The sequence below is a fragment of the Sinocyclocheilus grahami genome, unplaced genomic scaffold (assembly GCF_001515645.1).
Source record: "Sinocyclocheilus grahami isolate Dianchi unplaced genomic scaffold, SAMN03320097.WGS_v1.1 scaffold284.1, whole genome shotgun sequence".
Lineage (NCBI taxonomy): Eukaryota > Metazoa > Chordata > Actinopteri > Cypriniformes > Cyprinidae > Sinocyclocheilus > Sinocyclocheilus grahami.
This window is the reverse complement of record NW_015505463.1, coordinates 958,795-975,558: the sequence shown is the minus strand read 5'-3', so window position 1 is coordinate 975,558 and position 16,764 is coordinate 958,795. Positions and strand designations below refer to the sequence as shown.

General features: G+C 37.0%; 1 pseudogene; it reads left to right on the top strand.

Moving 5' to 3' along the window:
• Positions 1–2,683: 2,683 nt before the first annotated feature.
• On the top strand, positions 2,684–15,228 carry LOC107600468 (methionyl-tRNA formyltransferase, mitochondrial-like; annotated as a pseudogene).
• The last annotated feature ends 1,536 nt before the right edge of the window (positions 15,229–16,764 follow it).

The following is a 16,764-nucleotide window of genomic DNA, read 5'->3' as shown; positions in this document are numbered from 1 at the left end:
GCCCCCCCCCCCCCCCCCCCTATTTTTAATAAAACATGCATTAATAGGAACTCACTTTCCGAATACAAAATGAAAGCATACTGTGCTAAAACATGACTTTAAAATCTTATACTATGCGAGTACATTATTTCTGTACTTATGTAAGGTTTGTAAAGAAGCGCCCTCTAGGTTAAAATTGGGTTGCAAAGGTAGCAGTGTGAATGTTCTTCTATACATATGATTGTTTTGAAGTCCTTCTGTCCACATTTGTGGTGTCTATTTAGACTCCACAGATGATCACAAAACAGAGACGCAACGGTAACCAACATGGAGCTGATTCCCACATCTGCCTTTTCAAATGGTGGTTTTCATAGGACAAAGAACAAGCTCAGCAGTTTCTTAGTGTAATGTATTTAGGAATGAAAAAATGTGTCCTGATATATATATTTTTTAGATTGTGTTTAATGTATTGTTAAATGTACTTCGTCTGGATAGGGCCCTGCATTGAGAATCATTTCTCTTATTGATTGAGACTGAAAGCATTGTAGAAATTCCATTCAGTTGTCTTAATCCGTAATAAACTTTTATTACATATTCACCAGAGTTTTGTTATTAAATAGAGACGCTGATTCGCAAATATCTCAGCCTTTGACCAGGAGACAATTTCATGTTTTCTCTTTAGGGTTTGATTTGGTGAAGTGCACCCTCTTGTGGTATCATTCTGTGTAGTTCAATAGGCAATAGTGATGGGGAGACTTTTATGAGAATGGGTTCTTTTGAACAGTTATTTTCAAAGAACAGGTAAACAATAAGATTCAGTGATTCTCATCTTACCAGGTGCTCACTCGTCTTGGTGTGGCATATTAGAGATTTCTGAACCGTTCTTTTATGTTCTAGAAAGTATTTGGATACGTAAAGGAATGGTTCACCCAAAAGTGTTTTGTTTTTGTTTTTTTACACCAGTGTATGATTTTCTTTGCTGAGAAATGGGCCGATGGCTTCTCTGCACCTCGTCAGTTTTCCACCGTTTTTTTTTTTTGTGGAGGCAGCTGACAAACATGTACATTGTTCTGTTGAAGAAACCCACTTAATCATGTAATGCTGGGCAGGTTTAATGAGTGCTTCCTGGAATAAATCTATAGATTAGACTTCTTCGACTATAGATTTTCAAATAGAGCAGAAAACAGCATAGTTGAAGGCAATATTTCATTTTGTAATTAATCTGAAAATAAGTAAAAATGAGAGATCGAAAGACTTAGTAGATTCTGTGCTTCATGGGCACAGCCTCTTACTCTGAGTGGGCATGGGTGCTCCCTGGGGCGAAGACATGTGCTCCAGGAAAGTACTATGTTGGACAGAGGCTTGGGGATTCTGTTGCCTCAGATGGTCAACTGGAGGAGATAGTGATGTTGGATTTGTTAAAGGCCAAAGTGAACAATACTGCCTGTGGGAAATCTATATCTATAAAACACTGAAAGAAACTGAGAGAGAAGAGATGAGTTGAATAAACACATAAGAGCCCGGAAGCTGGTCATCTTCATTTTCTCACATTCTGATTGTTTGCGCAGTGGCGGTTCATCAGAAGAGGCAAATAATCTATTCCACTCATTCCTTTGTAAGATTTCATAAATGACATTAAACTAGCTTTCAGTATCACTTCAATGTGTCATCAGATCTACTGGGTCAATGAAAAGATCTTAAAACAAGAGCGGGTGAATGACAGGTCTGTATACAAATTATAATAATAAAATAGTGGTGAATGGAGTTCCTCACTGAGGTAAGATGATCTCTACGGGGCCCTCCATTTATGAATAAATGTTTATCATAGCCGTATAAGGCACTGCAAGATTTGATCCACTGATTTACTTTACAAAAGTGTTGTATTGATTAAGAGATTAATACGCCATTAAGTATCAAGAATACTAGGATATCATCTGTGTGTGGGAGCATATCAGAAATTATATAAAACTTGAAAACATATTTCAGCCTAAACCAACAAATTCAGACTGTAGCATGCCAATTTATCTCACTGTACAGAGCATCTTAGTCTAAACACACACACTGAGACCATAATATTACCCTGCTTGAACAAAGTCTTGGAGTAATGAAAAAAAAGACCTCAAACCTTGTAAAGATCATACTCATGAACAGGGCCATAGCTAGGGTATGTGGGCCCCCTCCACTGAAATCACATTCTGGGGAGGGGTGGCACTCAATTAAAATCTCCAGGGGCCCCCTAGAATCATCACCTCCTCTTTCCCCACTTGCGATGGCCCTGCTCACAATCACTTGCAAACTTAATGATTGTTCATACATCGGCCTACTACATATCTCAGTTTTACCTTTATACTGTTGTTTATGACAAACTAGCGCTTTTTCTCCGTTAATATTTGCAGCTGGTGCATAAAAGCGAGCAAGCGAAGCTGCAGATCATAGCATAGTGGGGCAGTCAGTTTATTAGCAAGCACATAAAACCACTCAACCAAACTTAGACAACTACAAGATTTGCAATACTGCATTTCCCCCACACTAAAATGCACAGAAGAAAAAAATGCTCATCAAGCCTCTTCACGGGGTCCTTAAAGTAAAGTTTTGGCCACATCAGCCACATTTTCAGCTCAACCGATTCATTGAAAAGATTCGATTAAAAAAACGAAACCTTTACCGTGACCTTGCAGCTGTCATCTGCCGGTTTGCGAAAACTGATTCGTATAATGAATATAATTTGGTCACGTAATTATCAAAAATGTCACGACTGTCTCGATTGAGTTTATCATGAAAGATTAGAATGACTCCTCTGACTACTGCGTGCTTATCCGTTAATAGAGGATTGATAGTTTTGTGTTTTGTTAGCTGTTAAAGATAGTTGTATGTCATTTATGAAATCTTACAGAGGATGTGGAACCTAAACTATTTCAAATGCATAGATCAGGGACGTTTGCTGTCTCAAGGACTTTGCAGCAACTACATAACACGTCTTCGTCAATGTGAAGGCAGTCAAACTAGAGGCTTATTTCTATTAAGCAGAAATAAATCTTTTGTTACTCAAATACAATCTGCTTCAAAACCACCCTGGAGAGTATTGTTCTTTGGAAGTGATGATTTTGCATTGGAATCATTGAGACGACTTCATGTTTCTCGGTACTGATATGATAGATGTGTGCTATTAAACATACTGCATTATTCGTGTGACTAGTTTGCTTTTCATTTTGTAGAGATGACTCAAAAGCTGGAGTCATAGATTCACTTGAGGTTGTGACGCTGTCCAGAGATGCTCCAGTCAGAAAGTATGCAGAGCAGCACAGACTTCCTCTTCACCACCGGCCAGATGTGGACTTGAGTGCACAGTTTGATGTTGGTGTGGTGGTGTCATTTGGCTGTTTAATCAAAGAGAACATCATCAACAAAATGCCATAGTAAGTAACGAGGATTCAGGGAGAACGCACGACTAAATACAAAGACTGGATCGATACTGTACAATTTGTGTCTGTAGTCATTATGTGCTTTTTGAAATGTTTTAACCGCATGATCTCAGCTCGTTACAGACTATAATTTCTCTGTGTGTGTGTTTTATTCTTCAGCGGGGTGCTGAATGTGCACCCTAGTCTGTTGCCACGCTGGCGGGGACCTGCTCCAATCTTTCATACGATTCTACATGGTGACAGTGTCACAGGAGTGACTATCATGCAAATAAGACCTAAGAGGTAGGCTAAATGACATGTTATTGTTCATGGCAGCATCAATTTTAAAGTACATAAAAGATTCTAAGTATTTCTGTATATTTCTCTTCCAATTACCAAGTCTTTTATTTGATGGCTTTAATTTCATATTTTAGATTTGACATAGGCCCCATTCTTCAGCAAGAGCTGTACGAGGTTCCAAAGGACTGCACTGCTGATGAGCTTGGAGCCACTTTAGCGGTTGAGGGTTCTAGAATGGTAACTGACCCCACCTCTTAAAGGGGTCCTATTATGCTTTTTCACTTTTTCAACTTTAGTTGGTCTGTAATGTTGCTGTTTGAGCATAAAAAAAGATCTGCGATGTTACAAAGCTCAAAGTCCACTTCAAAAGGAGATATTTTATTTAACAGAAATCACTTTTCAAAAACTACAACGAACAACTCGTTTGGACTGCAACGCATATTTTCCGGGATTTGTGATATCACAAAGATCGACGAATGGGACGAGACCTGGTTGAGCTGCACTAGAGAAGGCAACGAGTGTTATCACTATGTCGGAGACACGCTAGCTTTCCCAAGGCAGATGAACTTAGAGTCCTTACAATCATCCGGGTTTAAATCGTGCTCAAATTGATTTGATTTTGACGCAGTATTTACACTGAAGATTGCAGGCGGCTGTGGTAAGGGGCGTGACATTTCCCGAGCAGGCACCGAGTGCTGCCAATCACAACACACACTGGCCCAGCTAACCAATCACAGCACATTTCGTATTTCAGAAAGCGGGCCTTCATTTGATACAGGAACTATTCGAGCCGTTCATGCCAGACTGGGGAGAGAGGTGTTGTAATAATATAAAATATGTGAAAAATAATGTGTTTTTCAAACAACCTAGTACGGTTATATTCGTAAGCGAAAACTGAAACTAAGACTAAAACTATTGGTCAAAAAACATTTTCGTAAACTGAAATAAAATTACAATTTCAAAATAAATAAATAAAAACAAACTAAACGAAACTAACAACAGTTACTGACAAACTAACTAAAATAAAATAATAATTAACAAAGATAAATAATCGTGTTCGTGATAATCATTATGATTATTATGATAATCATAATAATCATTCTGTGCCAGAAAATTTGACCTGTGGTTGTTTAGGGAAATACCTGTAGCTGGCGGTTCATTCACGTGAGCTGAGTCCTAAGCGACTATTCAGAGAATGCGTTTTTGCATTTAAAAAACAAGACGTGGGCTATGAAATGGGAAATAACTATAAAATATGAAATGGGAAATAATAGTAATAATAATAATAATGCACACCTTACAGCTCACTGACGTTTAAAAGCATGCTTGACGTGCGGAATCAACATGAGAGTGAGTTAACAGACACAGAAATACAAATTTTGGATAAGTCAAGTCACCTTTATTTATATAGCGCTTTTAACTATACAGATTGTGTCAAAGCAGCTTTACAGTATCAAATAGGAATGCAATGCAAAAGCACAACAGTAAACACTCAATTTTCAGTTAAAGGCAGTTCATTGAATTCAGTGATGTTATCGTCCAGCTCAGTTCAGTTTTAAATAGTATCTGTGCAATCAAGTCGACGATATCGCTGGAAATGAAGTGAGCTGACTTAACCTCCTGAGACCCTGTGACCTCATATGAGGACATTATATTTTGGTGTATTTCTCTGAGACTATACATGCCACAGTTTTAAGTCTGGATGTCCTGTACAGAGCACATTCAGGGCTTTTCAGAGATACTAAATGTTTGGATGTTTCATCATGACCACTCCCTCTCCTTGTTCTTCAAATATGTCTGTGACATCTTAATTTAGTGACACTCATATGGAAATATGATAATATTTTGTAATTATCATTTAAATCTGTCTAATTTTTAAACTGTCTGTCATAAATCAACATCTCAGGAAAATGTTATGGGGTTTCAAATCAAAATATGATTTTCTGTTACGAAACAGGATGTTGATTTCATACGTGTCCTCATATGAGGACACTGGGACTAAAAGCATGTTTGTTAGTATTTTGGGAGACAACAAATGAATAGGGAAAGAAATTATGTTTCAATATTCTATGAAATATTATATATTATTATGAAAATCTTGTCAAATATTACTCCCATTATTACACTTCTTTTTTCATTACGTGTTGCCCCAAAAACACATTAATATGCAAATTAGATTTAGTTTATAGATACATTGTATATAATGAGAAAACCCATTTATGGCCATTTTACACACATTTTGCAGAAAGAAAAATGGTACATCAAATCATTCTGTTATAACATAGTTGAGAATCATCTTTATACAAAGTTTGGTAAAAAAAAAAAAAAAATCCTGAAAACTAAAAATGTTTTGGTGATTTAAAATATCTATTGTTTTTGCCTATGCATGTTCATTCATGTCTTTTTATTTTATTTTTTTAAATTGAGTCCCGATGTCCTCTACCGAGGGCATAGCATAACTTATGTATGAAATGTCATTTTTTAAAATTTATTATTTTTATTTTTTTTATTTTATGCTCTAAACAATGTAAAGACATGAAAAAAGCTATTTTTTTCCTAAAAATCTTTTCTCGGGTCTTAAGAAGTTAAGTGAATAGTCATTTTGTCACACTTTGCGATTACTATGGCAACGTCCGCCTCGAGTCCATGACACGAGCACCGCCTTGACTGTACAAAACGAATTTAGCTCCAACCCTGATAAAAACTAAAAAATAGATAACCTTGACTAGCTTGTTGTTTGTAAATATTGGCATGTTTAACAAGATTACATCTTTAATATGAATGAATATGAAGATGAATATGAATGAATACATTTTATACATATAAGTTTCATATTTTTGGTTTTTGTTCAATTAAAGTTCAAGTAAAGTATTTTTAAATTTTCGTTATTAAGAGGTTTGCACAAGAGTTAACTAAACTGTCCAAACATTCAACTTTGCTCAAATGAAATGTCTTGCTTTGGTCTACGCTGGAAGTCTTCCATTAACGCTGGTAAACTATAATTACTGAAACTAAAACTAAAATATATAAAAACTAAATAGAAATGTGTTCACAAAATAAAAACTAAACTAAAACCATTAATGAAACTAACTCAAACGAAACGGAAATGATAGGAAATTTGAAAACGATATTAAAATAAAAACGAATTTAAAAATTCAAAACTATAATATCCTTGCAGCCTAGTATGAGAACCTGTTCTAGTACACCCCCAAAACAAAATCAAGACTTTGTGAAAGAGCATAATAGGACCCCTTTAACACATTTTCCATCTGTAATTAAAAAATTCTTGTGTTAATAGTTTGTTGGAATTCTGTGTGAAATATTTTTTAAGCTATTAGCCTATGGTCATTCTTTTACATTTATGCATTTAGTAAACACTTTTATGCAAAGCAACTTTCAAAACACTACTATTCAAAAGTATGATTTTTTGTGTGTGAAGGAAGTAATACTTCTGAGCAGACACAATAAATTGATCAAAAGTTAAAATAAATTTAAATAAATGCTATTCTTTTGAACTCTCTATTCATCAAAGAATCCTGAACAAAATGTATCACAGTTCCCACAAAAATATTAAGCAGCACAACTGGCTTTAACACTGATAATAATAAATGTTTCCAGAAAACCTAAATAGCATAGAATAATTTCTGGAGGATCGTGTGACACTGAAGACTGGAGCAATGGTAGCTGCTGAATATTCATCTTTGCCATCACAGGAGTGAATTACAAAGAATAAATTATAAATTAGGAATAAATGAAGAATTCATTTACTTACAGTTTGTCAGTCACAGTTCCCACAAAAATATTAAGCAGCACAACTGGCTTTAACATTGATAATAGTATTCTGTTTCCAGAAAACCAAAATAGCATAGAATAATTTCTGGAGGATCGTGTGCCACTGAAGACTGGAGCAATGGTAGCTGCTGAATATTCATCTTTGCCATCACAGGAGTGAATTACAAAGAATAAATTATAAATTAGGAATAAATGAAGAATTCATTTACTTACAATTTGTCAGTGGGTTTGACTTTGCTCTCTGCAGTTGCTCCAAAAAACACTATTTGGCATGAAATCAAAGGTTTGATTGGCATGAATGGTTTTAAAACTTCTGTCTCAAATTAAATCAACAGTTGATGGACACTCTAAAACATCTTCCAGAAAGGGTAGCAAACAGAAAGGAGCAACCTAAGGAGGGTGCATCATTTGGTAAGTGTGTTCTCAAGATAATGACCAAAACAGAGCGTCAGCAAATTCTGAAGCAATGAAGCACTCATTAGATCACCATGTGAGAATAATGTTAAAAGAGATGAACTTCATTAATACAACCATCTATATTATTGTCTTCAGCCCCCAAAATCACTTCCCGAATGGCCTGGATAATATGGGAAGAGCATAGCTGTGACTACATTGATCGGCTGTTTCGAGCTATTGGATCTCGGGTAGGACTAATGAGATCCTAAGAAATATACATTTACATCAGTTATGCTTTAAACAACATTGTTTTTTTTTTCAATCAGATTCCTTTGAAAACAATGTGGATGGGCAATCCCATCAAACTTCTGGACTTTGTTGGCAAATGCAATGTGTCGTTTGCAGGTAACCAGAGTTGCTTATTTGGTGATTTTGTGGTTTCGGTTGTGATTAAGGGCGTTTTCACACCTGGCTCATTTGGAGCTTTCCTTTCGGAAACCTGGCACGTTTTCTCCCTTATTCAGATCCACACCAAAATAATTGGACTGCAATCGTCTCAATGAGGTCATCTCAGTCAGACTCTGGAGCAGTTTTCTTGTGGCGAGAAAGCAATCTGACCCAACGAGCCAAGCTCATAGTTCATAATGGGAAATGTGTTACATAAAAACCAGCAGTGTCTTAATTTTGTGGGTGAACAAATTACTTAACACACTTGAAAACCAAAGAGCACCGCTTCATCTTAAAATGTCATAGTTTTTCTCCAAAACAAGTGCATTGCAATCTTAATAATTTATTTGTGTCTTGATGGATGATCCATAGGACTGTTTTATCCATGTGACTTGCAAAAACACATTGTGGGTCACTGAGAAATGTTGCATTCTGAAAGTGTACTGAACCAAGGAAATAATGCAACATTGAACCAATTTAAGTCCCTGTTTCGTAACAGCATTTACATGCATCTACTGGTCTGAAAACAGCCTAACTATGTTTGTCTACTGGAAAGAGTTATATAAGTGATCTCATTTCTTTCACGTTTGTTTGCAGCTGCTCCATATTTATCTTCAGTTCCAGGGTCTATCCATTATCAGAAAGAATCCAATACTCTACTTGTTCACTGCAAGGTATGCACACGGAGTTAGGAAATGTTTCCACATACACAAGTCCACTAGTGCAGAAGAAAAATGCTCAATACCAATCAAACTGCCAGAGGCCTGCCACTTTGTTGGTGTGGATGTACAGTGAACAGAGAGTTCCCCCCATCAGCTATTCTATTTAATGATCACAGTGTTTACTCTGATCTGCTCTCAATCCCCTGCACTCCAGTTTCCATAGAAAATTAATCTGAAAGCACCACTTATGATGCACTCACTTTGTGCCAGTATTTTAGTATAACACTATAATATAATTTACACTGAACAAAATTATAAACGCAACACTTTTGTTTTTGCCCCCATTTTTCATGAGCTGAACTCAAAGATCTAAGACTTTTTCTATGTACACAAAAGGCCTATTTCTCTCAAATATTGTTCACAAATCTGTCTAAATCTGTGTTAGTGAGCACTTCTCCTTTGCCGAGATAATCCATCCACCTCACAGGTGTGGCATATCAAGATGCTGATTAGACAGCATGATTATTGCACAGGTGTGCCTTAGGCTGGCCACAATAAAAGGCCACTCTAAAATGTGCAGTTTTATCAGACAGCACAATGCCACAGATGTCGCAAGTTTTGAGGGAGCGTGCAATTGGCATGCTGACTGCAGGAATGTCCACCAGAGCTGTTGCCTGTCCAGGCCACAATCAACAACCTGATCAACTCTATGCAAAGGAGATGTGTTGCACTGCGTGAGGCAAATGGTGGTCACACCAGATACTGACTGGTTTTCGGACCCCCCAGTAAAACTGCACATTTTAGAGTGGCCAGCCTAAGGCACACCTGTGCAATAATCATGCTGTCTAATCAGCATCTTGATATGCCACACCTGTGAGGTGGATGGATTATCTCGGCAAAGGAGAAGTGCTCACTAACACTGATTTAGACAGATTTGTGAACAATAATTGCGAGAAATAGGCCTTTTGTGTACATAGAAAAAGTCTTAGATCTTTGAGTTCAGCTCATGAAAAATAGAGGCAAAAACAAGATTGTTGCGTTTATAATTTTGTTCAGTGTTTATACTATCGTAATATTTATTGATGTTTTGAATTACCTTTTATATTTTCAGCTTTTATTTTAAGTTTTAGAAATTGTGCATTTCACTCGTATTTTTTTTATATCGTTATATAACATTTTATTCCAGTTTTCAGTGAGTTTCAGTTTGTGTGTTTTTTACATTTGCTGCAGAGTTAACATTATGTAACGATTTGCGTTCAGTGCAGTTCACTTTGTCCTTTTTCGCCACATTTTTTTTTAGGATGGCTGGGTTGGTTTCAAAGCAGTGAATTTCAAGAAAAGACTGTCAGCAGCAGATTTCTTTAATGGATATCTCCATCGGTGCGTGAAGAAATCTCCCTCCACAAACACCCGTCTGTTCCAGAGCTATAAAGAGACTCATTTACCTGGAGGACACGACAATATAACATGCTACTGCGGAATAATTCTTCACTTTGAAGCCTGGCTTTATTGCAATCATGGATAATAACATGTAATCATATGAACTGACAGGTCATTGAAAACATTTTTGTCTGTTTTAAGACAATATTGTATTTAATATTGGACTGTATTGTTTGCAGATATCTGCACATTCGTATAGCCGTGACATGAATCAATGTGAATACGATTCAATTATTTTGGATGTTAATTTGAATGGTTGTTCTATTTGATTCAGATTCACTGACCAGCGACACAAGAATTCATTATGATTGGTTTTGATATAAAAAAAATTACAGTTTTATCACTAGAAAGCACTATTTAATATTCAAAAAATTGAGGCGAGGTGAGTCCCATGCTGCCTCGTAAGTCCCGCCCTGTTATCGCCTCACACGATAGTCGCGGCTGTCTGTCTTCAAATCCTGCTCTCTCATTGGCTGAAAACTTTGTTTATCTTTGCGCCTGAAGTAAGGTTCGGTTTCATTTACAACCTGTCAAATCCGTGGACAGCTGTGAAGTCGTCAACACCGCCTCGCACATCACGTAGAGTAAGTCATCACTGGAAAACGCCGTTTATGTCCGTGTTATTGCATGAAACCAAAGAGCTTTGATATTGCCCAAACCAAGCTTCATTAGCTTCCCCTGTCATTCGGTTTTCATGATAGCTGAGGAAAAGTGTCTTGTTTACGTTAGCCGTGTTGCTAGCTAACGTTAGCGAGCCTACACAACCTACTCACGACTTCTCTTAAATATTTACTAATGGAAAGCGACAAGGAATTATATAAACTGTACCCCCCCCGTACTTTTTATGTTTCATTAGGTTGTTATGTACCGTTATGGGGCTGTTCTGTGTGTTTGCTTATGTTATTATAATAGGAAAGTCAGTGCCATGTTCATTGTTATAGAGATTTGAAACGGCTACCTAGTAACCTGATACGCAGACTGTGCTGTCACCGTCACACATGTGTAATACTGTGTTTTCAGATAATAAACTGATAACAGTAGTAATTGCATAGCCATTGTATAATATCTGTTCTGTTAGGAGTACAGCTAACGCAGGGCTTATGGCCAAGTTGTGTTCGAGTTCCTCGAGCAACTGAGCAGGTGTAAATAAGGAATTGTAAGCGTATAATACTTCTGAACTTCTAATACTTTATACAGCAGAAGGATAATCGTGTTAAGTATGGAACCAGCATTACCCAAAATAACGTGTGTGCCAAGAATGGATTCAAACTCGGGTCAATTGGAAATAACTGTCTTTGTTTTCAAAGAATTTGTCTTGTTCATTTTATTTTCTCAAGTATCTGTAATGGATGTCTTTGGAAAAGTGAAAGCTTATAGTTGGGGCTTACTGTGTTACAGTCTAGATTTAAAACTGTTCTCAGACTTGTATTCTTGATATGAGGTTTCCTGTAGATTCATCAAGTGTATTAGATCTAATTATTTTACAGGTTTATTTGACTGTTCAGAATTGCTCAGGCTTGTTACCTTCTTCATCATGTTACCTTGTTGATTCAGTAAAAAATGTATGACTTGAAAGCGGTTTAGTAAAATGAGATCCAGGGGGTGATTCTTCTTGTTTAGAGACTAAACGGAAACTAAAACCTACATTAAGATCTTTTTATATAACTCAGTATAGGTGATTATGAACAGCTGACATGAAGGGTTGATTTTGCAGTGTGGCTACAGTGGCACAAATGTATTTTCAATCTCTGAGAACAGAGCTCTGTGGTTAGTCTGAACTGGAGAATTTGCTGACGTGAAGGCAGGAGCTGTAACATGAGTGCCAGCATGATAATTAAGCAATATGACACAAGCAGAAGTGCTGGTGTTTTACATTTTCATAAACGCTAGTTAGCTCATGTATTTACATTTACATTTAGTCATTTAGCAGACGCTTTTATCCAAAGCGACTTACAAATGAGGACAAGAAAAGCAGTCAAAACTAACAAAAGAGCAACAATATATAAGTGCAAATGACAAGTCTCGGTTAGCCTAACGCAGTACACATAGCAAGGTGTATATATATATATATATATTATACACATACACATATACACACAGACACACAAAGAAAAACAAGCAGATAAAATAGAAAGCTAGTGTTTGTTTGTTTTTTGTTGTTTTTTTTAAATAAAAAAATTAAAAAGAAGATAAATATAGATAAAGTAGAATTAAAATAGAATAGAAAGTGTTCGAGTTAGAGGGTCAAATAAAGGTGGAACAGATGTGTTTTTAGTCGTTTCTTGAAGATGGTTAAGGACTCAGCTGCTCGGATTGATTTGGGCAGGTCAACTTGGTTGAACACAACTCGTTGAAGTGTTTTTGCAATGAAAGGTAGAAGGGAAACCAGTCTGTAGTTCTCTAAAAGAGTTGGGTTAAGAGTGGGTTTCTTAAGAAGTGGGGTTATACGAGCCTGTTTAAATGCTGAGGGAAAGGGCGTGTTAACGATGTGTGAAGGGATGTGTAAACGATGTGAGTGAGTGCAGGTACAATTATATATATATATATATATATATATATATATATTCGAAAAACTAAATAAACAAGTAGGCAGATATAAATAAATATTAATAAACAAACTATTAGAAATTAGATATTAGCACAGCCATGATAACCCACAAAACCTCCAACTGAAGCCGAATCGCAGCTGTGTTGATATTCGAAGCAGTCCACATGTTTGTGTGATATTGCTTAAAATGTCCATTCTTTCATCAGTTACTCACCCTCATGTCATTCGAAACCCATAAGGCTTTCATTCATCCTCCAAACACAAATTAAAGTTCATAAAGTTCATAAAGACATCGTAAAAGTAATCCATATGAATTGAGCTGTTTAATCCAAGTCCAAAGAAATGATCACTTTATATAATAAATAGGGATGCACCGATACCACTTTTTCCAGTACTCGCCCGATACCGATACTTTTATTTTTGGTACTTGCCGATACCGAGTACCGATACCAATATTTTTATTGCATTTGTACATTTTTTAAATATTGGGTACAGAAACCAAAAGAGTATGTATAATGTTAGTTGGTTAACTTCATTTATCAAATAGATACAGTCAAGCCAAAATTTATTCTGACACCTTCAACATTTCTCACATTATCACAGTATATTCGCTAAAGTTTAGAAAATGGTAATAAAATATGACAAGAACTCAGAGTTACACTGTGTCAGAACAAATTCAGCTTGATAATGTCAGATAACTTTGATAGAAAGGTGTATTATGAATTACAATCAACCAAAAATTAGACAGCTGTTAGTATGACAGTATTTGCACAACTATCAATACTTAGTCGGGCAACCCTTAGCCTTAATGACAGCCTGTAGTCTCCTGGGCATGCTGTCATCCAGCTTCATGCAAACCTCAACTTCTGCACTTTAGAATCGATATTTTAATGTGAGGATCGATCCTTTCGATACAACATCAGAAGGTATGAGGTATCGCCCATCCCTAAACTGGTTCTCATGGAGACTCAATCATACTTGTGTGCCACGCAAGAACAAACTGCCTTGGCTCTCACGTCAAGCACATTTAAGCTAGGACTGAGCAATATTTTAGCAATAAGCCCAATTAAAGTTGTGGTTTACAGTGAATTTAGAACAACTAGGCACAATGCCTAGATCCATGCATAAGGTCTTAAAGTGACAGCAGATTAATACACTTGCTGCTGTGTGTCCTTAATGTTAATCACAAAAGATGGAGAAATTGACTGAAAATCTTTTGTAGTTTTATGAATTACTTTTTTATTTAATTCGTACAGTGAAGACTATATTATGGTGTTTTATTGATCCATTTGATCATTCAGTTTCTGTGGGATTGTGTCTCCTGCCTGAAATTTTTTTTATTTTTGCGTGAGGTATCGCCCATCCCTAAACTGGTTCTCATGGAGACTCAATCATACTTGTGTGCCACGCAAGAACAAACTGCCTTGGCTCTCACGTCAAGCACATTTAAGCTAGGACTGAGCAATATTTTAGCAATAAGCCCAATTAAAGTTGTGGTTTACAGTGAATTTAGAACAACTAGGCACAATGCCTAGATCCATGCATAAGGTCTTAAAGTGACAGCAGATTAATACACTTGCTGCTGTGTGTCCTTAATGTTAATCACAAAAGATGGAGAAACTGACTGAAAATCTTTTGTAGTTTTATGAATGACTTTTTTATTTAATTCGTACAGTGAAGACTATATTATGGTGTTTTATTGATCCATTTGATCATTCAGTTTCTGTGGGATTGTGTCTCCTGCCTGAAATTTTTTTTATTTTTGCGATATATCGCTCACCCCTAATTTGAGTTTCTGTTTACCATCTTTGATTTGCTCTATGTGTATTACATTTATGATGTCTTTATTAACTTTTGAAGCATCAAAATGTTGGTGGAATGGACTTGTAGGGGAGGGACAGAAATCTCTCAGGTTGCATTAAAAACATCTTCATTTGTGTTTCAAAGATGAATGAAAGTCTTATGGGTTTGAAATTACATGAGTGTGAGTAATTGATGACAGAATTTTCATATTTGGGTGAACTAACCTTTTATTTGTCTGTGTTAAGTGAGCAAGGACTACTGTCAGTGACCATCAACCAATCCCTTTTAAGCTAAAACAAATGCCACTCCTGACACCGAGAATACAATTTATGTGTGCACTGACTTATTGGATCCCTTATTGATTAAGCATGTTTGTTTGTTTTTGTAGGAATGAAGGTGCTTTTTTTCATCCTTCAGTTCACTCTTTGAGGATCTTGTTAAGACACCTGGAGAAAGATCCTCTCTGATATAAACAGAAAAGCATCAACCTTAGGAAGAATGCATTTGTGTTATCAGTCCAGCACTTCACATCCTTTCAAATAACTATTTACCTGCACTTTGGCAGGCCTCGTTCAGCCTCCCCTCTACCTCGTTAACTCACACTCACACGCTCCGCCAGCGACCCCACCGCCGCTCCTGCAGGCTGGGTACGGAGCTGGTCTGGCCGCGTGCCCCTCCAGCTCTGTGTGTTAGTGTGAGATGGCGCGGCAGGAAGCAGAGGGTCACTGCCGCTGTGGACTGTAATGTCAGAGCCCAGCAGCCCCGGCGAGAGCCAGTGCGGCGCTCCCAGATTCTTCGTGGGCTGCGCGGAGGATGAGAGCGAAGGCCTGGACGACTGCGCCAGCATGAGGACAGACATAGAGCTGTACGAAGATGACCTGGAGGATGACTCGGTACGAATGGTGTGCACTAGTCTAATAGAGGGATTTTGTAGGAAGTCCTTCACATACTTGGAGATTTAGTAGTTTGAAAACAGAAGCATGTAAAAAAAGTTTTCAGCAGCCATTACTCTAGTCTTCAGTGTCACATGATCCTTCAGAAATCATTCTAATATGCCAGTGTGGTGCTTAAGAAACATTTCTGTTTAACAAACTTTACTGTCACTTATAATCAATTGAATGCATCCTTGCTAAATAAAAGTATTAATTAAAAAAAATTTACTAACCCTAAACTTTTGAACAGCAGTATAGAACACAGTATAGAACCGCCAATTAAGTGTATTGCTTAGAAGCCTATGCCACCATTACTAATTTTAAAATGTTCAGTGGCGAAGTACTGTGCAACAAACCTGCTTTACGGCCATGCAATTATAGAGAGTTCATCAATACCCTTGAAATGTCAAACAGTCCGATTTAAGGAATAAACAATGCCTTGGCTTAACCTTTTTAATATTTTAGATTTTGATATAATTCAGGGCTGTTTTTGTTATGCAGTATGTCTCCGGTTGTTCCTGCGATTCTCCTGAAGTGTTTTTTTCAACATCTGTACACATAAGTATGGCCACTCACATGCAGTCTTGCTGCTGAGTAGGGCTGCACGATTAATCGAATGCGATTGTCATGCGCATTTTGTTAAAAAGTCCGGTTCTGTAATCAGCAGGAAATCATCATAACGTGCTTTCAGATGGAGCAGAATTTACTACACATAGCCGTAGTTCAAAGAACTCCGATAAACTGTATATTGCCGTAGTCGTGTGTTTATTAGTCACGTTAAATCAATGAAAGCAGTTTAATCTTCTGTTTATTCAGCTGCAGCGATAGGCCTTTTCTGGGTTTCTTCTGCGAGGCGTATTTGGAGTTTCAGCGCGAGATCGTGGGTTAGGGTTAGGTTAGGGTTTGGATGGAGATTTACTGCTGATCACAGAACCGTGCTTCACTGAAAGATACGCATGACAATCGCAGCTTCTGTCGAATCGCCCTACTGCTGAGTTTGATATGTCTAGGTAGATACCGGTATGTCTTATTTAAATTCTTGCTGTTTCTCTTAAGCCTCCAGA